This window comes from Giraffa tippelskirchi, chromosome 5, assembly GCF_054371585.1.
Source record: "Giraffa tippelskirchi isolate mGirTip1 chromosome 5, T2T-mGirTip1v1.2.pri, whole genome shotgun sequence".
Classification (NCBI taxonomy): domain Eukaryota; kingdom Metazoa; phylum Chordata; class Mammalia; order Artiodactyla; family Giraffidae; genus Giraffa; species Giraffa tippelskirchi.
In genome coordinates, this window is record NC_137279.1 from 191,553 (window position 1) to 218,154 (window position 26,602).

General features: G+C 44.2%; 1 pseudogene across 1 annotated transcript in view; it reads left to right on the forward strand.

Annotated features, from left to right (window-relative positions):
* Window positions 1-7,184, forward strand: part of LOC145507827 (patched domain-containing protein 3 pseudogene) — a 29,533-nt pseudogene extending 22,349 nt beyond the window's left edge. The window contains exon 4 of the transcript XR_014055151.1: window positions 128-7,184. The product of XR_014055151.1 is annotated as a patched domain-containing protein 3 pseudogene (transcript). The remainder of the gene's footprint in view (window positions 1-127) is intronic.
* Window positions 7,185-26,602: the final 19,418 nt, after the last annotated feature.

Below are 26,602 nucleotides of genomic sequence, written 5' to 3' on the forward strand. Positions count from 1 at the left end.
CAGTACCCACAGACTCCACCAGATCCATGAGACCTTGAGAGACGGCCAAAGGAAAAGGTTTGAGTTGATCTGGTTAATTTTTAATGGATGTTAAAAAGTATGAAGACTCTGTTTCTTTCTCTAACAGGTGTTGGGGTCGATGATATGTTTATCATGATTTCTGCCTGGCAGAAGAGCAGCCTCACGGAGAGCATAAGCGAGCGGATGTCCAATGTCTATTCAAAAGTGGCAGTATCCATTACAATCACCACCGTCACCAATGTCCTGGCCTTCTATACAGGAATTATGACCTCTTCCAGGTCCGTACAATACTTTTGCATCTATACGGGAACAACCCTGCTCTTCTGTTATTTGTATAACATCACCTGTTTTGGAGCATTTATGGCCCTGGATGGGAAAAGAGAAGTAGTCTGTCTACGCTGGTTGAAGAAGCCAGAAACACCCGACCAAAAATGTTCCTCTTTAAAACAGGCCTGCTGCCTCCCATGTAATTCTCTCCAACATGAATATAAAGCTGACATCCATCCAATGAATCTATTCTTCAGAGACTATTTTGGTCCTTTTCTCACAAGCACCAAGTCCAAGATTTTTGTAGTGCTCCTATACATTTCGTACATCGTAAGTAGTGTATATGGGTGTTTCCACGTGCAGGAAGGTTTAGACCTCCGAAATTTGGCAAGTGACGACTCCTACATCACACCATATTTTAATGTAGAAGAAGAACACTTTTCTACTTTCGGTCCCAGGGTTATGGTAATCGTTACTGAGGCTCTTGACTACTGGGATAAAGATGCTAGGCAAAAACTGGAAAAATGTCTGGCAGATTTTGAAAACAGTGAGTATGTAGATGAAAACCTTACAGAGTTTTGGTTACGAGAATATGTAAAATACATGGAAAACCTCCGTCAAGATATAAATGATAAGACAGCGTTTCTAAGCAATATTCCCACTTTTTTAATGGAATTTCCACTTTTTGCATATGATATTAACATATCATCATCACAGGAAATCATTTGTTCCCGGGCCTTCACTCAAACCACGGGTATTTCTTCTTCAATCAATAAGAAGCTGATGTTACTCCAGTTCCGAGACATGGCTGAGAAGTGTGACGTTCCCCTAATGGTGTACAACCCGGTGTTCATATATTTCAATCAGTATTCTGCAATAGTAGAAAACACTGTCCGGAACGTGATTGTCGCCTCAGCAGCCATGTTCGTGGTTTCCTTGTTGTTAATTCCTCATCCCCCGTGTTCTTTGTGGGTAACTTTTGCGATCGCTTCTGTGATTGTGGGCGTCACGGGTTTTATGGCCTTCTGGAATGTCAACCTTGACTCCATATCCATGATTAATCTTGTCATCTGTATAGGGTTTTCTTTTGACTTTTCTGCTCACATTTCCTATGCATTTGTTTCCAGTTCAGAGCCTTCAGTAAACCGAAAAGCCACTGAGGCACTGTACCTGCTAGGCTACCCCGTGTTACAAAGTGCAGTTTCAACAGTAATAGGGGTGTGTGTCCTGTCTGCAGCCAAAGCGTACATCTTCAGGACATTTTTCAAAATTATGTTTCTTGTGATGGTATTTGGAGCTGCTCATGGTCTAATTTTTATCCCAGTATTCTTAACCTTTTTTTGAAAGTTACTTTGAATCAGTTCAGTTCAGTCATTCAGTCATGTCTGACTCTTTGCGACCCCATGGACTGCAGCACACCAGGCCTCCCTGTCCATCACCAACTCCCGGAGTCCACCCAAACCCATGTCCATCGAGTCGGTGATGCCATCCAACCATCTCATCCTCTGTCATCCCCTTCTCCTCCCGCCCCCAATCCTACCCAGCATTAGGGTCTTTTCCAATGAGTCAACCCTTCGCATGAGGTGGCCAAAGTATTGGAGTTTCAGCTTCAACATCAGATCTTCCAATGAACACCCAGGACTGATCTCCTTTAGGATGGACTGGTTGGATCTCCTTGCAGTCCAAGGGACTCTCAAGAGTCTTCTCCAACACCACAGTTCAAAAGCATCAATTCTTCGGCGCTCAGCTTTCTTCACCGTCCAACTCTCACATCCATACACGACCACTGGAAAAACCATAGCCTTGACTAGACGGACTTTTGTTGGCAAAGTAATGTCTCTGCTTTTAAATATGCTATCTAGGTTGGCCATAACCTTCCTTCCAAGGAGTAAGCATCTTTTAATTTCATGGCTGCAGTCACCATCAGCAGTGATTCTGGAGCCCAAAAAAAATAAAGTCTGACACTGTTTCCACTGTTTCCCCATCTATTTCCCATAAAGTGATGGGACCAGATGCCATGATCTTAGTTTTCTGAACGTTGAGCTTTAAGCCAACTTTTTCACTCTCCTCTTTCACCTTCATCAAGAGGCTCTTTAGTTCTTCTTCACTTTCTCCCATAAGGGTGGTGTCATCTGCATATCTGAGGTTATTGATATTTCTCCCGGCAATAGCCACTAACAAGTCAATGACCAATTATAGAATTCCCGATTGGCCCAATCCAATCTGATGAAAATGCACTATTAAGAATAGTCAATAAACTAAAAACGAAGGCATGTTTCCTTAGCTTGTAAATACCGTTTTAAAATGTTATTTAAAATATCCTGAGAAAAATTAATGTCTCACATTAAAATAGTTTTACTAAATTAAGAAGTGTTTTCATCTTTATTATGGTCTATACAATCAAACATAACTTTCCAATTATTTGTCCTTTTATTTCATCATTAGTAGTTTATGCCTGGAATTCAAATATTTTATGTATTATACTCTAAAATGGAATATTATCTTCATTGTACTTATCATATGCATTATTATGTAAAAGTGTAACTGACTATTATTTATTCTCCTAGTCTAGGGTTTTTCTATGCATTTTCTTAATGGTGTATTTTGATGAACAGAAGTTTTTAAAGTTTTGGAATCAAATTTATCTTTTTTTTATGGTATTTTCTGAGAAATCTTTGCCTAATCCAAGATTACAAAAAATCATCTATATTTTCTTTTTAAAGCTAATAGTTTTATATTTACATTTTATATTACATATGAATCATAGACCTATGTTTGTTGGGAAGTATGGGTAGAGGTTCGTTTTCTTCCCATTATAGTTATCCAGTTGTCCCAGCATCTTTAGTGAAAAGACTGTCCTTTTACCAGAGGGACTAACTTGGCGCCTCCATCAAAGAACCACGTGACAGTTTATGTGTGCCTCTACCTTTGCGCATTGATCTGTTTTTCTGTAATAAAGTAGATACCACACTGTATCGATCACTGAAGCTTTATATTAATTATGGAAATTAGGTTAGGTAGGTTATCCAGCATTTTCCCTCCTTTCCAAATTATTTTGGCTGTTATAGGTTCTTTGCATTTAGATACTAATTTTAGAATCACTTATCCTTATATAAAAAAAAGTTTCTGGGATCATAATTGGGTCATGGTTAGTCTACAGATCAATTTGGGGAAAATAGATATATTAGCAATATGAAATCCTCCAATCTGTGAACATGGTTTGTCTCTTACCTATTATCTTATTTCATGTCTTTCAGAAGTATCTTATAGATATACATGGATTTACTTTCTAAGCATATTAATTTTTTAGCACTGTAAACATTTTGAACCCCTTTTTCATTTTTTTTCACTAGCACATAAAAACACAATTGGTTTCGGTATACCTACCTTATTATGTGTAATCTTCTTAGGTTCATTTATTCATGTAGATTTTTGTAGTTTTTTTAGTAGTTTTTAATCTATGCAGTTATGTAAAGATCACATAAAGACCATTTTATTTCTCCCTACGTAAACTCCCTACATACATTGCACAGGCGTAAAACGTCCAGGAAAATATAGGAAAGCGTAGTGACATCATTGGCTTGCTGCCGGCTTTGTAAGGAGTGGAATCAATGTTTCCTCACATCTCACGGTTTCCCTGGGGCTTTCGCAGCGTCTCCTGTCAGATTGTGGGAACCCCTCTCTACTTCTAGTTTTCTGCCATGTTTTAACATGAATGGGCATTAAATTTTGTCAAATTTCTGTCTGTCAACTGAGATTATCTTATCTATTTTTCTGTTTTAGTCTGTGGAATGTGACAACTTACACTGAATGACTTTTTAAATCAAATCAACTTACAAGGAATCATTTTATACTAACCTTGCATCCCTAGAATAATTCACATTCGGTCATGGCATGTTATTATCTTCATATATTGCCGTTTTTGTTAATGTTTTGTCAGTGATATTCGTTCCTATGTTCATGAGGCATATTGGTCTACAATTCCTTTTTTTGTAATGCTGTTCTCAGGTCATGGTATCAGGGTTATACTTCCCTCAGGAAACAAGCCAATAAATATTCTTCCTCTTCTGTTTTCTGAAATATATGGTGTATGGTTGACATCATTTTTTCATTTCTTATCAAATGTTTGGTAGAATTCACTAGTGAAGTCTTTGGGTGTGGAGTTTTTCTGAGAAGGGCTTTTATTTCAGATTCACTTTCTTTAACAAATAGAAGGCCATTAAAATGTGCATTTTCTTCCTGGGTCAATTTTGGTATGTTTGTTTTGTATGGAATTTTCCATTTTTCCCATTGGCTATAAATTTCCTTCTAGCTACTATTTTAACGGTATCCACAATTTTTTTTTTTTATGAGAGATGTTCATTATCATTCATTCCAAAATAAGCTCCTATTTCCCTTGTGATTTCTTCTTTGACCATGAATTAAACAATACCTTTATTTTCTCTTCATTTTTGAAGAATAGTTTAAACAGATATAGAATTCTAAGTTGAGAAGACTTTCTTTCTTTCAACACTTTAAAAATGTCATTGCATTGTCTTCTTGATACAATGCTGATGAATTCAGTCTTCACTTTCACACTGATCTTCTCTATGGAATATGCCTTTTTTCCTTCTATATTCATTCAATATTTTTTTATTACTGGTTTTCAGCAATTTGACTATGTTGAGATTATATGTGTTTATTTTTTTCTATTCAATCTTCTTAAATATCTTAAAGTGCTTAGGACCTGTGGCTTGATATTTTCCATCATATTTGGAAATATTGTAGCCTTTATTTCTTCAAATGTTTTTCTGCCACATTGTCTCTCCCCTTTCTTTTAGTGACTTTAATTATAAATATGTTCTCATTATTTTCAGTTGTCATAAAATGGTAATAGCCCCCAAGATTGCATTTTATCATTAATAAGTTGAAATTTATTGACACTTTCAAAAAACTCTTCTCTATAGCCCATATTTTGTTGAAAAAAATTAACTCTTTCTACATATGTTGAGATTCCTGGTAAGCTCAGGAAAATTCTCAGTGAAGGTACATAATTATGCTTTTATGTATGGAAATGTTTAAATATTTTAATCCAAATATTTTCATCATATCATTTTTATTTCATTAAGACTCATTCTTAGACGAATATTTTATAACACAAAACTCCTCAACAGTATTGTCTCCATTTCTGATTATCTTGAATACTTTGCCAAACAGAACAGAGGTGTCACAAAATAATAGGGCTTTTCAATTTCATTCTATTCATTATAGAACGTAAATTTACCCCCCAAATGGAAGCTCATTCAAAAATTCTTCTCACAAGTTATGAAATCACAAACCACAGTCACGGAAGTTCAATCAGGTACACTGAGCTCCTCCTATTTGATTTTGTCATTTTGTCCCTCACTTTTGCAGCGACAAATTCAATTACTTCCTGTTTATATACCATGTTTTCAGGAATTCCATTTTGCTAAAGTCTTCAAAACTATATGTTTCTATGGTTTCCCTTCACTGAACATTTTGATTATTCACACTGATTTTGAACGAATTGTAACAAGAGCAGAGGACTCTATCCAGAAACTAGTCACAGTTTTACAAACTAGCTCAATAACTTTGCAGGGCAACAGCTCGATTTTCAAAGCAGTTCCACAAAGAATCAAGCATTTGCAAACTCTGTCTGATACTGGGCAGCTAAGAGAAACAACTGTGTACTATCATGCCTGAATATTTTTAATTCAATCTCAATTGCCAAATATTTGTTGTTCAGTCACTCTAGGTGTTTTATTAGCTCATCTCCTCCTTCTTCATGTATTCCTCCAGATGTAATCTTGGGTTCTCCATTCACATTTACAGATGAAGCCTATTTTGCTTAATACAGGTCATTGATAAATTTCCTACAGAACTATGAATTCTGTCTCCAGCAGCCAAAATTGGTTCCTACTGTCATCCTGGTATACCATCTATTTTAAGTTTGTACTGGATGCCTTGTTTTGAATGAAGTCTTATTATTAAGAGACGAATTAAAATAAGGCTGGATTGGCTTGATATACCTCTGCTTTTTGTGCTCAGATTTTTCCATGGTCCAGTCTAGTGATGTGGATGACACATGTGCACTGAATAGAATTGTCACTTTAACGTGTAGTTAATTGTGAAAGTCACCCACTGCCCCCCTTTCCGATCCTTTACAAATATTATGTAACTAACATTTCCTGTGAATTGACAGTGGGCAGAGTGCTCACTGGATAAAATGAAGTGTGCTCACACACAAGTTAGCGAACGTTAGCTCCTCTCCGGATTCTGTATTGCTGAAGCCATACTGGCCACTTCAGTAAATAAACCCCAAACTTGTAGTGGCTCACCACAATGAGAGTCTAATTCTCACCTGAGTAACAGTCACTGTTGAGGCTCCTGGTCAGCGAGTGGCTATCTTGACCCTGGTAAATCAGGGACCCAGGTTCCTGCCACCTTCTGGTGTCACAATCCAAATGGCCTCTTCTGTTGCCTGTGTCCAGATGGCGGGTGGGACAGAGGACTTCCTAAGGTCTTGGCCTACAGGTGACACACACCACTCCCGTGTACATTTTGTAGTGACTACTGGTCACATGGCCACACCTGTAAGTCAAATGTATTAGAAAATGTAGTCCTTGATTGGGCAGCCATATTTCAATTAAATTCCATATTATGGAAAGGGGGCAAAATTTTTGTTTGAAGCAAGTATTCAATATCATTGATTCTTAACCTCTTTACATTACTTTAAAATAAGTTTCCAATAAAAGCAAAAATAAACAAATGGGACCTAATTAAAATTAAAAGCTTTTGCACAAGAAAGGAGACTATAAGCAAGGTGAAAAGACGGCCTTCAGAATGGGAGAAAATAATAGCAAATGAAGCAACAGACAAACAATTAATCTCAAAAATATACAAGCAATTCCTGCAGCCGAATTCCAGAAAAATAAACGACCTAATCAAAAAATGGGCCAAAGAACTAAACAGACATTTCTCCAAAGAAGACATACAGATGGTTAACAAACACATGAAAATATGCTCAACATCACTCATTATTAGAGAAATGCAAATCAAAACCACAATGAGGTACCATTTCACACCAGTCGGAATGGCTGCTATCCAAAAGTCTACAAGCAATAAATGCTGGAGAGGGTGTGGAGAAAAGGGAACCCTCTTACACTGTTGGTGGGATTACAAACTAGTACAGCCACTATGGAGAACAGTGTAGAGATTCCTTAAAAAACTGGGAATAGAACTGCCATACGACCCAGCAATCCCACTGCTGGGCATACACACCAAGGAAACCAGAATTGAAAGAGAGGCGTGTACCCCAATGTTCATCGCAGCACTGTTTATAATAGCCAGGACATGGAAGCAACCTAGATGTCCATCAGCAGACGAATGGATAAGGAAGTTGTGGTACATATACACAATGGAATGTTACTCAGCCATTAAAAAGAAGACATTTGAATCAGTTCTATTGAGATGGATGAAACTGGAGCCCATTATACAGAGTGAAGTAAGCCAGAAAGAAAAACACCAATACAGGATACTAATGCATATATATGGAATTTGATAGATGGTAACGATAACCCTATATGTGAGACAGAATAAGAGACACAGATGCATAGAACAGTCTTATGGACTCTGAGGGAGAAGGTGAGGGTGGGACATTCTGGGAGAATAGCAATGAAACATGTATATTATCATATGTGAAATAGAACACCATTCCAGCTTTGATGCATGAGACAAATGCTCAGGGCTGGGGCAATGGGATGACCCAGAGGGATGGGATGGGGAGGGAGGTGGGAGGGGGGTTCAGGATGGGGAACACATGTGAACCCATGGCTGATTCATGTCGATGTATGGCGGGAACCACTACAATATTGTGGAGTGGTTGGCCCCCAACTAAAATAAATAAATTTATTAAATAAAATAAAATAAGTTTCCAGATGGATCAATATTTAAGTGTAAAAAGGTAGATAATTATAATCTCAGAAAGAAAAAGATCTGTCTACTGTGACACAAAGTCCTGAATTCATTAGGGGAAAAAAAAAGCATTAGTTGATTCAATCACAAACTTAAGCCATAGCAACTAGAAAAAAGGGGTTAGACAAGGGATTCCTCAACACACAGGAAAAAGTCAAGAAGAAAATTGTAACTGTCCAAAAAAGGAAACCAGTAAAAGATGTAGGATTGTAGTTCCTACATCCCAAAGAGACATATGGTTAGTCTAAGCAACAAGTTAAAAGAATTAAATCAGAATAAGATACCAATGGCATGAATCACTTTAATGGCCTTCTGAGATAGGCTGTGGCGAAACAGAACACCATACACTATTTTTGAGGGTGTAAATTGATACAACCTCTATAGATTTTAATTTTCAATAGTTCTAAAAATTTTAATGAGGATATCCTTTGACATACTAAGTCCTTTTCTAAAAAAACATCTCACAAATACAGTTCTTATATTCTAAGTAAAGACATTCATTCACTTAGCACTGTTTATATCAGCAAAACACTAAACAACCTACAGATCTATCCCTAACCCAGTTGCTAAGTCGTGTCTGACTCTTTGTGACCCCATGGACTTCAGCATGCCAGGCTTCCCTGTCCTTTACCATCTCCTTGAGTTTGTTAAAATTCGTATCTATTGAGTCGGTGATAGCATCCAACCATCTCATCCTCTGTTGCTCCCTTTTCCTCCTGCTTTCAATCTTTCCCAGCATCAGGGTCTTTTCCAATGAGTTGGTTCTTCATATTAGGTGGCCAAAGTATTGGAGCTTCAGCTTCAGCAGGGTTATAGTCAATTAATTTACGTTTCAGCCATACACTGGAAAATTATAAAGCAATTCAAAAGAATAAGATAAATCTACATACAGAAGTCTACATACAGATGTTAAGATCCTTTGACATATTTGGTGCAAGATGTATTCTGCCTACTGAGATAGTGCAGTAATATTTGTGAAAAAGATATACTTGCATATATTTTTATATGCCTGCAAATGCAAAGAAAACAGTTTGTAATGATAAACACCCACTTTTAAATTTATGTAGAAGAGGAACGAGACAGAATGAAGGTTTAGGGTTGAGTTTGGGGCTCGTTTCTTTTCTTTCGCTATTTATTCTATGCATTTACTTCATTTACTCCAAACTTTTTACAAGGAGAATGTTATGTATATTGTTAAAGAATAAAAATAACTAAATGAAGTCTACCAGATTCCCCAAAGCCTTACCTGAGAACCATGCTTCTGGGTAATCTCCCCAAAGGTAAAAGCTGCCACTTAGAACACATGAACTATCTATACCTTGTGTGTGAGGGGTGTGTGTGTGTGTTTGAGGGGAGGTGTGTGTGAGGGTGTGTGTGTGTGTGTGTATGTGTCCATGAACAAGCCAAATTCTCCCAGTAAACTGTGAGCCATGTAGGACAGCACTCATTTCATTTGCCTTGAAGAAGTGTGTCTTATATTAAGTGTATCCTGAAAGGATGAGAACCAGGGACAAATTTGGGGTGAGTTAGGCTGATCACCGGAGAAGGCAATGGCACTCCACTCCAGTACTCTTGCCTGGAAAATCCCATGGACAGAGGAGCCTGGTAGGCTGCAGTCCATGGGGTCACTAAGAGTCGGACACGACTGAGTGACTTCACTTTCACTTTTCACTTTCAAGCATTGGAGAAGGAAATGGCAACCCACTCCAGTATTCTTGCCTGGAGAATCCCAGGGACGGGGGAGCCTGGTGGGCTGCCGTCTATGGGGTCGCACAGGGTCGGACACGACTGAAGCGACTTAGCAGCAGCAGCAGCAGCAGGCTGATCACGTGTGGCCTCGGCCTGCAGTGGCTTGAAGTGGGGCTTGGGTTCCCAGCCAGAGACTGAGGCCAGGCCACAGCAGTGAGAGCACCAAACTCTGACCACGAGACCAGCAGTCAGTGACAAGAGCCCTAGCCCTTCTGCTTTGCAGGAAAGAACCTCCACAAAGATGGAAAGTAGTAAAGCAAAGAAAGTGTTTAGTTGGAGGAAAAACACTATATTGCATGTGGATATACACACGGATGGATTCAGAGAGAGGGATGAGTTCTACCCTTGTGGCAATTTGAATTACTTTTGATGGGGTATGTCTCTGGATTTCCTTCAGCCAATCGCTTACCCGGTCGCAGCCTGTCTTCCGCATGTTTCAGGATCCTCCCGTGTGTGCGCCTGCAGCTCTTAGCCAAGCTGGATTCTGCTTCCAAGGCCTGTGGGTAGAGCACCTCTTGACAGCTCTCCCCTTGTGAGTCTTTCTGCACATGTGTGACCGGTGAGGTCTCCTGAGAGTGAGAAACATGTGGTCTGGGCAGGGCTCAGCCTCCTCCCTTAATTGTCCCACTATTCTCATCTTGAAGTTTTAGTCCATATGGAATGGATCTCAAGTTAGTTTACCCTATCTCCTGCCTCAGGGTTACTACACCTGCCCACCAATGCAGCTCCAGCCCAGGTTCAAACAGACTTGCTTCGAATTTCTCCAGGAAACCATCAGGTAGGCGGAGACGGGTGCTCCGTCCAGCAGCTCCTTTCTGATCTTCTGTCCTGTTTGAGAACATGGCCTTTCCTTCCTGGAAATGAGGCTTTTCTCTCTAGAGGTGGCCCTGAGGGGACCCTGAGCCTAGTGGGAACCCTGACCGGAGCAGAGCCCAGAGCAGGAAGTGAAGCTGCAGCCCCAGAAGTGGAATCAGAGGCAGGTGAGGACGTGACTGTCAGCCTGGGAGGCTTCTCTGCAGTCAGACAGCAGCACTGGGGTCACAGCATCTGGGGCCTCAGGGAGAGGGTTGGGGCAGCTCCAGAAAGAGTAGTGGTGGGGAGGGGCCAGGTCTGAGCCTCAAGTCCAGACCTGCTGTGTACCCTGGGTGTCAGGTCAGGTCCTAAGCTAACTGGAGACCTGCGTGGAGCCACAGCAGAGATGCTGTGGTTGTCAGAGCACAGGCCGAACCCACGCCTGGCAGGGAGTGGGCCCTGCTCCTTGGGAGCCCTGGGACTTAGGCAGAGAGTTAATGAGAAGAAAGATGACTCCGGAAGGTAAAGAGACTGACCACAGTGGGTGACTCAAACTACCTCATAAGTTTGTTCTTCTAGAGAGGAAACCACGTCTCTTAGAAAACAAAAAATGAGAGAGAGGATATAAAAACTGCTTGTAAAATGAAACGTATACACCATTTTAAGAATTGCCAGGCCTCTCCAATTACGTGACTTCCTCTTCTCCATCTTTCTGTACTACTTCCTGGGTTGGAGCATACCCAAGTTGAAGAGGAAAAGGAACAGGAAGATTCTTAAGCTACACATGCCGAGTTGTTGCAGGGAAGAGGCAATTCTGACTCCATGTTGAAACTGCTTCTTTGACTTGCTTTCCTTAGCTTCTGTTATTATAACCACCTGCCTCAGAAAATCCTGCCCCTCAGCCTGAGTGTTAAAGTGCCTTTTACAGAACCCTGTCTACCTGTGGATGGCAGGAAGGAAGAAATTAACACACACCCTCCCTGAGGCGTGCCATTCTAGGAGATATTTGCAAGATGAATGGTCTTTTTATTGTTTTCAAACTTGAAATGTTTTCCTTTGTATTGGGATATAGTCAATTAACAATGTTGTAGTTTCAGGTGAACAGGGAAGGGGCCTTTCTATTTCCTCACCTCCCCCATCTCTGATCTATAAAGGAAACGCATCCAGATCCCAGTGAGATGGTTATTTTGAGACATTAGTCTGCCATTCTCTTGGTCAGTTGGCTTTGTGAGTAAAGTCATATTCCATGCCTCAACACCTCAGCTCCCATTCACTGGTCTGTTGGGTAGCAAGCAGAGTGAGCTTGGATTTGGTAACAATCAGTCAGTCAGTCAGTTCAGTCGCTCAGTCGTGTCTGACTCTTTGCAACCCCATGGACTGCAGCATGCCAGTCCATCACCAACTCCCAGAGTTTTACTCAAACTCATGTCCATTGAGTCAGGGATGCCATCCAACCATCTCATCCTCTTTCGTCCCCTTCTCCTCCCGCCTTCAATGTTTCCCAGCATCAGGGTCTTTTCCAATGAGTCAGTTCTTCGCATCAGGTGGCCAAAGTATTGGAGTTTCAGCTTCAGCATCCATCCTTCCAATGAATATTCAGGACTGATTTCCTTTAGGATGGACTGGTTGGATCTCCTTGCAGTCCAAGGGACTCTCAAGAGTCTTCTCCAACACCACAGTTCAAAAGCATTAATTTTTGGCACTCAGCTTTCTTTATGGGCCAAAGATTGAAATGGATATTTCTCTGAGGAAAGCTAACAGCAGATAGGCACATGAAAAGGTGCTCAGCATCACTAATTACTAGAGAAATGCAAATCAAAGTCCAATGAGGTAAGCACTCACATTCATCAGATTGGCCACCTCAAAACATCTTCAAGAATAAATGCTCGAGAGGGTGTGGAGAGAAAGGAACCCTCCCGCACTGTTGTACGCAATGTACTTAGGAGAATGTGTGGAGGGTCACTTAAAAATAACATACAAGTGTTCCTGGCGATAATCTTGGCTTTCTCTGTCCACTGAAGCTGAATAAAAAAATACAGAGACAGAACTTAGAGGAAATAGAGAGGTGGCTTCAATCCTCAGCCAGTGGAGGGGGGAACACGGTAGGCCCCCTCCTTGAGGAGTCTAGGGGCTTATGTAAGGCAAGGGCGCACAGTGAGGGGCTGGTGATGAGGAACAAATGTGTTAGAATCTTCCCCAAAACAGTCACAGGCTGGGGTCAGTTACCCAGTAATTGAGTCTGGCAGTTTGGGGGCTCTGCAGCCTCCTTTCTGAGGTGTAACTACCAGGGGCAGGGTGTTGTAGGGGTGAGCAGAGGACAACAGGCGTGAAGCGCAGCTCCTGCAGAGTTGGGGGCAGAAAAGCAGACTAAGTTGCCGACATACAGAGTTAGGAGCAGCTAAAGTAAAAAAGAAAAAAAAAACAAACAGGAACGCTCAGGCTTGCCCACTGCGCTCTTCATCTCCGTTGTTCTCAGGAAAGAAAAGAAAAACACTCACTCCTCCTTTTTTTTTCTTTTCACTGCAACCAATTCCTCCGTCATTTTATATCCTCTGTATCAATGGAGAAAGGGAAATAGGTCTCATTCTTGTTCTTGTCTGGCTGAGGACAAAACCTCAGTTTTGCTCTGTTTGACAATCACCGGCTGTGCAGCCCAGGGGCCCATCTTTCTTCTGCTTCAAATTTTCCTTGAGAGACATAAACCCCAAGAAATCTTTACTGGGGTCATAAGACAGATGGTCAATCTTTTGTAACTTCAATGCTGACATGGGACTCATAGATCCTATCTAATTGGGGTTACGGAGCTCTTGCCCTGTTTTATTAAGGGGCCCCAGGATGACTTTTGTGGTTATTCCCAGAGGATCTGTTTGGAGGAGTGGCTGTAATCTCTCTGGGGGCATGGGTTTTCTCTCTGCATCATTATTATCTTGAAATAAATATGTTGTCATCTAGAGGAGACAAGTCTTAACAGGTAATTTAAGAAAACAGAGGCCATAGATCAGTGAAAGAGATATTGTAAAAAAAAAAAAAGGGGGGGTTAAAGAAAGGGTGAGAACCAAGTTACATTTGATGATGATTTTGATTGTGGTCCAGATAGGGTCAGAGCTTGGGTCATCCTGTCCAAAAGGATGGAGCCATTCAGACCCAGAAGTAGCTGGAGGAATAACAACCTGAACATTAATAGACAAATTAGAAAAAATTAAGCCTGAAATTGAGCTTGAATCCTAATTTAGACTTAACACTTTGAGGGGACTTGTAGCCAGGTAGCCAGTTGTCTAGGTTTATCAACGTCTTAATCATTAAAGGTCTTAACCTTTCATTGGTCATTGGCTGTTGGTCATTACACATTTGGGTTTTTTTTCTTGTCAACATTTAATCCACAGCAATTTCCTTGTCTAAACATATAACAGTTACAAGAAGAGACCTTTAAAAAGTAAGGTTGCGGTCACCTGCTGCTAGCAGACGTGGTTTCCAGAACCGCTGACGGCGCCCTAAGTCTGACACAGCTCAGAAAACCCAAGTTCTCAACAATACAAGGCCTCGTCTGAAATCACACGACAGTGTCACCTAGTTATTGCCACAGCTACTCAATTTTGACTTTAATTGTAAATTTTTTCTTAATAGCCAAAGTGGCTGTCACTGTCAGTAATATTAGTGTTTCTCTAGGTTTGAGAAGATATAAGAATCAGGGGTCATAAAAATCTCCTCCTAAAAGTGTCCAACTATCTGAAGGCCTCTTCTGCAGTTTTTTTAGGAGCGCAGAGTGCCTCATTCCTGATTTCCACCCTGAACTCCTTTTGGGGGTGTTGAAGGTCAGTGGCCTCAGTGGCCATGATTTAATCTTTGTAGAGCTAGATGGCAGAGCCCCTTCAGGGTCATGAATCTGACCACAGTTTGGGGGCACTACATAACCATTTTGTTACACGCTTAATGATGTAAGGGACAGTTTTTTTTAATTTTTAAAAAATTTAAAAGACACGGGAACCCCTGCAATCTTGGCCCAACAAGGTACAATAGTCAAGTCTGGGAAGCAAGCTAAATGTAGAAATTACAGATGAATGGGAACAGAAGACGGGGCACAGGTACACACCGCAATGTTTCACAACAGTAAGGCAGCAGGAGATAATGCCAAGTCCGGTCTCAGGAAATAAAGTAGAGACGATCATTCCGAGTGAAGGAAGGGCGACAGGGAGACACACGTATCATGTGATATCACCTCTAGGTGCACCCTAAAAATAGACACAAATGAAGCTCTTTCCCAAAGAAACACAGCCTAACAGATTTAAAAAAGAAACTTCTGCTCACCAAGAAAATTAAGTTGCATTAGACTGGAAAGGAAAAAAAGCCCCACAAGATTTAATTCACCTATATACTCCAGTTCAAATCATAGGATAAAAAATATGGAACAAGAAATGCTGATTCTATTCCCCTCAGGCCACAGTGACCTGGGCTGGTGTCCCGTCCCTGGAGCCTGATTGGCTTGGGCACCAAGGCTGGAGTGTCCTGGGGCTGAGGGAGCCGGGAGCAGGTGGCAGGCAGTGTGCCCCCACAGTGGACCCGGAGTGCCTGCTGCCCTTTGCAGAGCCCCCAACTTCAGAAACAAGTGGGGGAAATTAAGAGTTTGGAAATAACATATACACAGAAACATATATCAAATAGATGATCAAAACAGAACTACTGATAGCATAGGAAAGCTGATGAACACACTGTAATCACCTCTACATGAAAATGAACCCGAAGAGAATAGATAAACATCTATGCATAACTGAATCATGTATCTGCACAACTGAAACAAACACATCAGAAATCAACAACATTCCAACATAAAATAACAAGGAAATTACAGGGGGAAAAAAAAAAAAAGAAAAAAAGAGTGGGACATGGAGAAGTGCTGCCCCCTCGTGGCCTTTTAATTTACCAACACCGTGAAAAGCAGCGCGGCTGGGCATTTACTGCACAAGGGTCAAGGGGCTGAAGGTAAGACACCTGCTTTCAACAAAAGGCCTAGGTGTCACTGAAAAAAAATTCAAAACAAGGCAGGCATTCAAGTTGCCAATTTCAAGAGGTAAGTTTAACTCACACCCTTTAAAAGAATCACATGAAAAGATGTCCACACACTAAATATTAGAGACACGCAAATCAAAACTACAATGAGGTATTTCCTCACATGGTTCACACTGACTGTCGTCCAAAAGTTGACAAACAATAAACGCTGGAGAAAGTGTGGAGAGAAGGGAGCCCTCCCACACTGTCAGTGAAACGGCGGGTGAGTAGCGGCTGCTATGAAGAACAGCGTGCAGGCTTTTTAAGAAATGGTCATGAGAGTGAAATTAGAACACTGCCTAACAGCGTACACAAAAACAAACTCCAAACAGACTAAAGACCCGAATCAAAGGACAGAAAATGTGAAACTCTTAAGGAAAAAAGCAGAACACACTTTGACATAAAATGCAGCAAGTTTGTCTTTGACTCATCTCTTAGAATCATGAAAAATAAAACAAAAATAAATAAATGGGACCTCATCTCCAAGAAAAAGAAATGCAAAAAAGCAAAATGAGTGAGGAGGCCTTACAAATAGCTGTGAAAAGAAGAGAAGCAAAAAGCAAAGGAGAAAAGGAAAGATATACCCATTTGAATGCAGAGTTCCAAAGAATAGCAAGGAGAGATAAGAAAGCCTTCCTCAGCGATCAATGCAAAGAAATAGAGGAAAACACTAGAATGGGAAAGACTAGAGATCTCTTCAGGAAAATCAGAGATACCAAGGGAACATTTCATGCAAAGATGGGCTCAATAAAGGACAGAAATGGTATGGACCTAACAGAAGCAGAAGATATTAAGAGGTGGCAAGAATACACAGAAGAACTATACAAAAAAATCTTCATGACCCAGATAATCACAATGGTGTGATCACTCACCTAGAGACAGACATTCTGGAATGTGAAGTCAAGTGGGCCTTAGGAAGCATCACTATGAACAAAGCTAGTGGAGGTGATGGAATTCCAGTTGAGCTATTTCAAATCCTAAAAGATGATGCTTTGAAAGTGCTGCACTCGATATGCCACCAAATTTGGAAAACTCAGCAGTGGCCACAGGACTGGAAAAGGTCAGTTTTCATTCCAATCCCAAATAAAGGCAAGCCAAAGAATGTTCAAACTACTGCACAATTGCACCCATCTCACAAGTGATGCTCAAAATGCTCCAAGCCAGGCTTCAACAGTACGTGAACCGTGAACTTCCAGATGTTCAAGCTGGTTTTAGAAAAGGCAGAGGAACCAGAGATCAAATTGCCAACATCCACTGGATCAAAGAAAAAGCAAGAGAGTTCCAGAAAAACATCTATTTCTGCTTTATTGACTATGCCAAAGCCTTTGACTGTGTGGATCACAACAAACTGTGGGAAATTCTGAAAGTGATGGGAATACCAGACCATCTGACCTGTCTCTTGAGAAACCTGTATGCAAGTCAAGAAGCAACAGTTAGAACTGGACATGGAACAACAGACTGGTTCCAAATAGAAAAAGGAGTACATCAAGGCTGTATATTGTCACCCTGCTTATTTAACTTCTATGCAGAGTGCATCATGAGAAGCACTGTGCTGGATGGAGCACAAGCTGGAATCAAGATTGCTGTGAGAAATATCAATAACCTCAGATATGCAAATGACACCACCCTTATGGCAGAAAGTGAAGAAGAACTAAAAAGCCTCTTGATGAAAGCGAAAGAGGAGAGTGAAAAAGTTGGCTTAGAGCTCAACATTCAGAAAACTAAGATCATGGCATCCAGTCCCATCACTTCATGGGAAATAGATGGGGAAACAGTGGCAGACTTTATTTTTTGGGGCTCCAAAATCACTGCAGATGGTGACTGCAGCCATGAAACTAAAAGACACTTACTCCTTGGAAGGAAAGCTATGACCAACCTAGACAGCATATTAAAAAGCAGAGACATTACTTTGCCAGGTCCGTCTAGTCAAGGCTATGGTTTTTCCAGTGGTCATGTATGGATGTGAGAGTTGGACTATAAAGAAAGCTGAGAGCTGAAGAATTGATGCTTTTGAACTGTGGTGTTGGAGAAGACTCTTGAGAGTCCCTTGGACTGCAAGGAGATCCAACCAGTCCATCCTAAAGGAAATCAGTCCTGAATATTCATTGGAAGGATGGATGCTGAAGCTGAAACTCCAATACTTTGGCCACCTCATGCGAAGAGTTGACTCATTGGAAAAGACCCTAATGCTGGGAAGGATTGGGGGCGGGAGGAGAAGGGGACGACAGAGGATGAGATGGTTGGATGGCATCACCGACTCGATGGACATGGGTTTGGGTGGACTCTGGGAGTTGGTGATGGACAGGGAGGCCTGGTGTGCTGCAGTCCATGGGGTCGCAAAGAGTCAGACACAACTGAGCGACTGAACTGAACTGAATAGAAGAGGGAACTCTAATGAACAAACTGTAATAACCTATCTGAGGAAAAAACAGAAAAAAAAATAGATATATATCTATGTATAACTGAATCAAGTTCATGGATACCGAAAGCAAACAAAACATTGGAAATCAACTCTACTCCAATATAAAATAAAAATTAAATTACAATTTAAATACCTGAGCTTGGTCTAGGGGAAAGCAGACGGTGGTGACCCTATGAACTGGACATGTGATATGACATTAATATGACACCGCCAGAGGTTTTCACTCAGCAGAACACAGAGCAGCAGCCCATTCAGAGGTGCCTGACCTCATGTGAATGCAACAAGATTAAGAAAAAGGACCACAAGCTAATCAAGGCAACACCCTCGATTCAGATGTTGGAAATCTCAGCAGGGACAAGACACACTGCAGGTAAACAGCAGATGTGGGGTCTCCGGGTACAGGATCCTGACCCATGTGGATGGGGTGAGACCGACACAGTCCCCAGACCCTGCCCTTGGGGTGGACGTCCCTTGGTTAGGACACCACATCTCTGCTGGTTGGGTCCTTGAGGCAGAAGTGAGTGGGTTCCTGTGACCTCCTGGGAAGGTAGAAAGAAGTGCAGGGTCGGTCTCCTCTCCCCGCACTCGTCCCAGAGCAGCTGTCCCCTTTCCCTCTGGTTCTGTGTGATACTAACTGCTTTTACAGCTGTCATGATAATGTGGAACACACTACCTTGGTTCTGGCAGGCTCGGTCCTTTCTCGTCCCACTGAAGTGTTGAGAAAACACATCACACTCAGGGCTGGGAGACGAGGGGCAGGTCTGGTCTCTGCTGAGTAAGGACGCGGCCGGAAGGAGGTCCCAGCAGCAGCCTCACGTGCCCGTCGGCTCTTTGCCTGACTCACGCGCCCTGCAATCAGTTCACCAGGTGAACCTGCCTCCCTACTCAGCCTGGATGTGCTGGTAACTTGGAGTAGTTATCAGGCCCTACTCAGCCTGGTTGTGCTGGTGAATTGGAGTAGTTATCAGGTAGCCCACCTGAGGAATCTCCAGGAACCCCAGGTAGGGTGAACCTCAAGGGGGTAAAGAGGCAAGCAGGCCATGCCTGTCTAAAGGGAATATCGTAAAGCATTAATTCCTAAACACAAAAGAAGCTCATGTGTATTCTTCCCTTCTTCTTAGCTTTGAAGATTTTCAAAATAAAAAGTTCAAAAAAAATAAAGTTAACATAAATGAATTTTGGTTCATGGCACTTTCTGAAGTCATCCCACAAATATTATAAGATGTAAGAGATGAATGTGGCTATATCCTGTGTCCATTGACAGAAGAATGGACAAGCAGACCATGGTGCATCCACACAGAGAATGCTGTTCAGCCTGAAGGCAAGGCGGTTCTGACACAGGCTGCAGCGTGGGTGAACCCTGAGGGCATTATGCTCAGTGACATAAGCCAGACACGGAAGAACAAGTGATGTCTGAGTCCACTCATTTAAGGCCCTGGAGCAGTCGGCTCCATAGACACAGAAAGCAAGACGGTGGGTGCCAGGGGCTGAGGGAGGGGAACGGGGACTGAGTGTCTCGTGGGGACTGGCTTGGTTTTGCAAGATAGAAGTAGTTCTGGAGATAGCGGTCATGGTTGCACTTCAGTGTGATGGACCCTGAAATGCACACTTCAACAGGCATTAAGATGGCAAATGTTACGTGTATGTGACCACAAATTTTTAAAACCTAAGAACAGAAAATAGTCCATGAATGCAATAAGATGTACAACTTTCCTAATAATCTAGGGATTTAAACCAAAAGAATAAGCTATGCATACACTTGCCAGACTGGCAGACAGGAAAATCACAGGCTCAGACACCAGGAGGACACGGGGCAATGGGAAGCCTGGTGCCGCAGGGGTGTGACCACTTCTGAACCCATCCGGCCTCAGACCGCAGGGTCCGAGCGCACACGGCCCACAGTGCTGCTCCGACCTGAACGCAAACGCACGAACACCGCGCCGGGACACACAGGTGTGGACTCTGCACCCTCAGGGGCCAGACCCGAAACCAACCTCAAGGACGTCTCGAGCTGTAGAGATGAAGCGTGCATGCTCAGATGAGGGAACGCTCCAGAGCCGTCAAGTCAGTTGTGTTTAGTCAGCGTATAAAAATTATCTTTAAAAAATTATACCCCCCAGATGAAAGAATCAGGGACACATGCCTGAGCCTCCCGGGGGGCCAAGCAGCACGCACAGCACCCCGCGCACAGAGCGGGGCTGGGCTGCGCGCCGCGGGGAGCACGCGGACAGACCGCCGGCTCGGAGGCGGAGGACGGCGACTTCGGGGCAGCGGGCTGCGACCGGGGAAGGCGCTCCTGGGTGTCCGCTCGTCCTGCTCTGTCTCTTGATCTCTACGATGACTGTATACGTGAACGCAACGTAATCCTGACGAAGTAATTAAGGCTTGGCGTTTCTCTTTATTAAAAAGGGCGTCTCCCAAACAAAGTAGAAGGCGACCTTCTTCTCGCAGGAAAGAAATGCGTGACTTCTACCCGTGGAATCTCGATACCGGGGCCGCGTCCACCACCAAGCCTGGCGACAACCCCGGTGAGCAGGGCGTGGGCACGGCGCCCGGAGGAGACCCCGGCCCGCGGTCGCGGTCCCCGCTTCTGAGGGGCCCGCGCGCTCCCGCTTCTCGGCCGTCCTGGGAGCACGCTCCCGGCCGGGTTGCTCCGGCACAGCTCGGCGGTCACCGTCGCTGGCAGAGAAAGAGAAAGCGTGCAGAGAGGAAGGCTGGGCTCAAGCTGACCCCCTGCTTCCATGGAGACACCATGGGCCCTCAGAGAGGGTGGCGACGCCAGGGACCCCGCCTTACGGGCGGGCGCTTCAGTTGCAAGGCCGCTGCGCTCTGCAGGGTGCCGGCACTTTAAAAATGTCCGTGGGTAACGAATCGAAAATAACTAAAAACCAGGCAGACTGTGAGGAAGAAAATTTCCACGGTGAGTTCCACACACACTGTTTAAAACAAAAAACGTGAAAACGTGCTGCACGTCACGAACTGTCAGAGACGCGCAGACCAAAACCACAGCAAGGGATCCCTGCGCAGCTTTGAAAGGCTGTCCTCGGCCGACAGAGAATCAACACCGGAGAAGACCTCGAGAAAGGGGCACTTCTGTGGTGCTGGTGGGATGTAAGTGGTGAGAATCACCATTGAGAGGAGTATGGAACTGCCTTCCTTTTATTTGGAAGACAAACACTGATTCCAGCGCAGGTCACGGGAGGGCTTGAAACGGGTTCCGCTCGGTGGTTTCTCATCGTCAGCGCCAACAAGGCAGGAAGAGGCCTGAGGAGCGGCCCCACCTGAGGCTGGCCGGCCGCCTGTGAGGGACCCAAATTCCTGTAAACCCTATACACACACAGCCCTGGGAATCAGCTCTACCTCAATGTAAGATCGTGGAATTACAGGGAAAGAAAGAAAGAAACAGAAAAAGGGGACAGGGAGAAGGGCTTGTGACTGTTTTCCGTAACAACAGCATCGGAGGCTGCGCTCATGGGCGCTTAACCTTCATGATCTTCACACGGGCGGCGGGGCTGTGAGGAGACAGCTGTCCTCAAGAGACATTCCAGGAGTGTGCATCCAGAACCGATTCTAAACAAAGCAGATGTTCAAGAAGTCATTGGCAAGAGATAAGTTTCACTCACACCCTTTAAAAAAAAATCACAGGAAATTATGTCTACATTGTTAGTTATTTGAGACATGCAAATCCAGACTGCAATGAGGTATCACCTCACACCTGTCAGAATGTCACACATTGCCAAACGCTCCACAGAAAATCAGTGATGGAGAGGGTGCTAGGAAAATCAGTCTGTAACCAGAACAGTTAATTTGAATTAACACTGGGTCTGCTTCTGCAACTTTGACCCGTATCTTGCAGATATCGTGGGTATACATAATAGCCTGCCTCAGAGAGACAACCTGACCCTCCCACCTGTGAAGGATTGTGAGATTCTTGAATTCTTTATGTGGCAAATAGCACCCCTCACCTGCTTAGCGCTCGGAAATCCACATTTGGAGAGGCCAGAATCACAGATAGCTGTGGCATCTTTGTTTGTTGATATGACAGAAGATGTTCCATTTCACACCACCCATGAAATATCTGTAAGGAAATAAAATTAACCCATCCCCCCGCCTGAGGCTTGCCATTCTAGGAGATACTCGCAAGGACTGAATGGTCTTTTCACTTTGTTTCCTCACCTCCCCCCATCTCTGATTCGTAAGAGCACCTGACATCTAGGCCCCGATGAGGTGGCTTTTAGGAGACGCTAGTCTACCATCTCCTCGGTCAGCCAACTTTCCAAATACAGCCGTGTTCCTTGCCTCACCTGGCCTAGGGTGTGGCAAGCAGAGTGAGCTTGAACTTGGTAACAACTGGGCATGCCAGTGCGGGAGGTTTGCTGTTCGTGGCTCGCCTTATTGAGATGGAATCCTACGCAGCTCCTGGACTGACTGCTCTGGGCGTCTTTCCCTCAAGATTCCCTGAGAATGGTTCCAGCTGCAGATCACTGGACGGGCAGATCACTCTGGTGTGCACACCGGGAACATTTTCCTCCCTTACTCTGGACTTTTCCTTTTGGGGACAAGCCAGTTTGGTTGAGGTGCCCTGTCTGGGGCAGGGGAGGTGTGGTTCGGGCTTCAGAGCGGGAACCGATCCTTCTGGGAGCTTGTCTCGCGGGGCAGGATGAGTCCAGCTGGAACCGGTTCATTTGTTTTGTAGGGTGAACTTTATTTACTTGATTTGGAAGCCAGAGCATCTAAGTATTGGTGCTAGACTTTGTGCTGTTTTTGTTGGAATTTGTCTACATCCTTTGTGTCTGGGTGTTACAAAGCTTAGAGAAATGGGGAGCACACCATCTCTCCCAAAGGAAAGCCCTCTGGGGCGTATATTAGATAAATGGGCAAAATATAGCCATGAGCCTATGACTAAGAAAGATATGATATAATACTGTAACAAAGTGTGGACCCAATATATTTTAGGGTCAGAAGAGCAAAGGCCCCTGAATGACTCCCCCAGTTATCACACAATCTCATGGTTAGAAATGTTCTGCAAAATAGCAGGAAAGAAAGATGAAGTTCCAGATACATAAGCATTTATGCTATTATATCAGGAGAAAAAGAGTCGAAGACTGCTGCCTTGTAGGGCAGCGGCCTGAAAGGAAGCCCAAGGGAAAGCCCACTCCACCAAGGGAGAAGGTGGGAGTGGGGAAAGGTTATGCCGGAGCCTGAACCCCACTGGCTGAGCAGGCCGCGCCCCCCCCCCCCGTGTCCTCAGCATGTTCACCACTTTCCTTGCCTCCTGTTTACACTGCTGATGGGGAGCAGACATACATTTCCATGGTAACCCCCAAGTCAATGGGACCTGGCCGGGTGTCACCACCCCAGACCCCACGGGGCGCGCAGTTTGCCCTGGGGGCCACTTCAGCAGCGGGGCAACTCTGCTTGTGCCGAGACCCCAGGGGCCTTAATGCAAACGCCAGCCCACTGGGTTCCTGGGACGCACACTCCTTTCCCCGCCTCGGATCCTCTTACCTGAGAAACCGCAGCCCCGCTCACCAAGAGGGCCCACTCCCGGCGCCTGAGCAGCTCACCTCTGCCTCTGCCACCCCCACTCCACTTCGGGCGGACAGTCACACGCTTACGGATTCAACATCAGCTGAAGAGGAAAGGTCATTGACAAAGTTAGGGAGGAAGCACATCAGCTCCATCTGGTGGACCCGAGTGCAACTCAGGAAGCTGATTGCAGTCTCCACTGTGAGCCCAGCTGGGACCCTAATAACAGGGGCACCCCACTTCTAGAACATTATGGATGTAGTTTAATGGGTCTTCAAAAAGGAGTGCCAAGACAAAAGAGCTTAAACAAAATTCAGAAGCTAAAACAAAAACCAAATGAAGATCCATCAGAGTTTCTAGAAAGGCTTTATCAAGCTTATAGGTGTTACACAGGGGCACACTCTAAGGCCCATGAGAACATAAAGATGGTAAATATGACCTTCATCGGGCAAAGCGCCCCAGATACAAGGAGGAAATTACAGAAGCTAGACGGTACATTTGGAATGAACCCTTCTCTATTAGTAGATATTGCTTTTAAGGTAGTCAACAACAGGGAACAGTGCAGAAACAAGAAGATGAAAAATGGAAGGCAACCTTTGTGGCAGCAGCGCTGAAGACAAACAGCCTTAAGGAAGGTAAGCCACCACTGGGGAAGGAACAGCGTACTTATGTAAGGAGAAAGGGCGCTGGAGAAAAGATTGCTCTAAACTGAAAAATAATAAAGGCGGGAGCCTCTCTCACGGCGAGGAGAGGAACACTCCTGATGATGAACGCAGAGGCCTGGGGGCTCCCTTGGACTTAAAACGTCGATCTTAATTTCCCCCAGGAGGCCCAGGTAATACTGACAGTGGGGAGCAAATTGATTTGACTTTCCAATAGACATGGGTGCCACCTACTCTGTGGTAAACACCGAAGTGGCACAGAAAACATCCCCGTCTATCCGGGTAATGGGGATTTCTGGAGAAGTAAAGCAACTAAACATTTTTACAACCTCTGGAATGCAAACTAGGGGATCTTACCCTTCTACATAGCTTCTTATAAGCCAGAGGGTCCAATTCGCCTTGAGGACAAGATCTCCTTTGTAAATTAAACGCTCAAGTAACTATCTCACCAGAAGAGCTTGACATAAGAGGTCCGCTGGAGCACTCCTTGAGCCTACAGGCGGCACTCACAGAAACCCCGGAAAAGGAAGCAGAACTCTTTCCCCCGGAAGTCTACTGCAAGGGAAGGCCACAAGAGTGGGCGGATGGTGCACTGGGGAAGGCCATGAATGCAAGACCAATATAAACCCCACTAAAAATGATGCTGGAACACCTAACTTAAACCAATATCCCCTGAGACAAGATGCCCAAAAGAGAATCCGGTCAATTCTGGAGAAGTTTTTAAAAACAGGGCTGATCAGACCTGGCAGGTCTCCATATAACACCCCTATTCTCCCAGTAAAAAACCAAACTCAGGAGAGTATCGCCTCCTTCAGGACTTGAGGGCTATTAATGAAGTAGTCCATGGCTTACACCCTGTGGGGCCTAATCCACACACTCTGCTCACAACTGTTCCTGGAGAACACAGTCAGTTCTCGGTCCTAGACATGAAGGATGCTTTCTTCTGCACTCCTGTTGCAGAGGAATTGCAGCTGCTATTTGCCTCTGAATAGCAGGTCCTGGAAATACAGGCAGTCCAACACTACTGTTGGACAGTCCTGCCTCAAGTATTCAAAAATTCCCCTACCTTGTTTGGGGAAACGCTGGCTAGAGACCTTAGAAACTTAATGTTGGATGAAGGACTTGCTCCAATATGTGGATGACATGCTCATGGCAAGCCCTACATATGACAAGTATCTAGAGAATACTGTCAGGACCCTGCACTATTTGGCCAAATGTGGATATAAGGTCTCCCAGGAAAAAGCCCAGATATGCAAACAAGTCATATATCTGGGCTTTGTCCTCTCCCAAGGACAACTGGACCTCTTGCCTGACAGAAAGCAAGCAACTGCAGGTTTGGGAGCACCCAAGATCTGCAGACAACGGAAAGGATTTCTGGGAATGGCAGGGTTTTGTCCGATTTGGATCCCAAATTATGAGGTCACAGGGAAACCCCTGAGACACAAGGGACATGACCTTGAGCCTCTTACTTGGAGTAAAGAGGGCCAAGCAGCCTTTGAGGCAATAAAAACGAACTTAGTCTCAGCTCCAGCTTTGGACTACCAGACCTAAAGAAACCTTTCAAACTGTACATCCATGACACACAAGATAAGCGTTGGGGTGCTAATCCAAAGCCTGGGGAGTGTCCCCCAACCTGCTGCCTACTTCTCAGAACAACTAGAACAGCCTGTCAAGGGCCGCTCTGCTTGTCTGCGAGCTGCGGCAGCTCTTGTGAAACAGTGAGGACACTGAGAGCTGTACCCTGGGGCAGTCCACACTGTGTGCTCATCACGGCCTCCCTTGCTGGAACCAAAAGGGGGCTCTGGGCTGCCTTCAGGTAAGTGCCAAGCCATTCTCCCCGACAGTCCCCGTGTGAGACTTCAAGTCACTCCAGCCCTGAATCCAGCCACATGGCTCCCGCTTAATGCTGCGCCCACAGGTCACGGAGCTTCATACTCCAGCAGACGGGACCTGATGGACAAAGCCCTGGCTGAGCCGGAAACAGAATTGGTCACCGACAGACGCGCCTTGGTGGACCAGAGTGAGCGTGCCCGCCCGGGGAGCTCAGCTCAGAGTCAGAAGCCACTGCCTCGACGGGAGCTCTGCGCAGCCCCTGGGGGCCAGGTGCCAAGACCGTCCTCCCCGTGAAGAGAACAGACAGGAG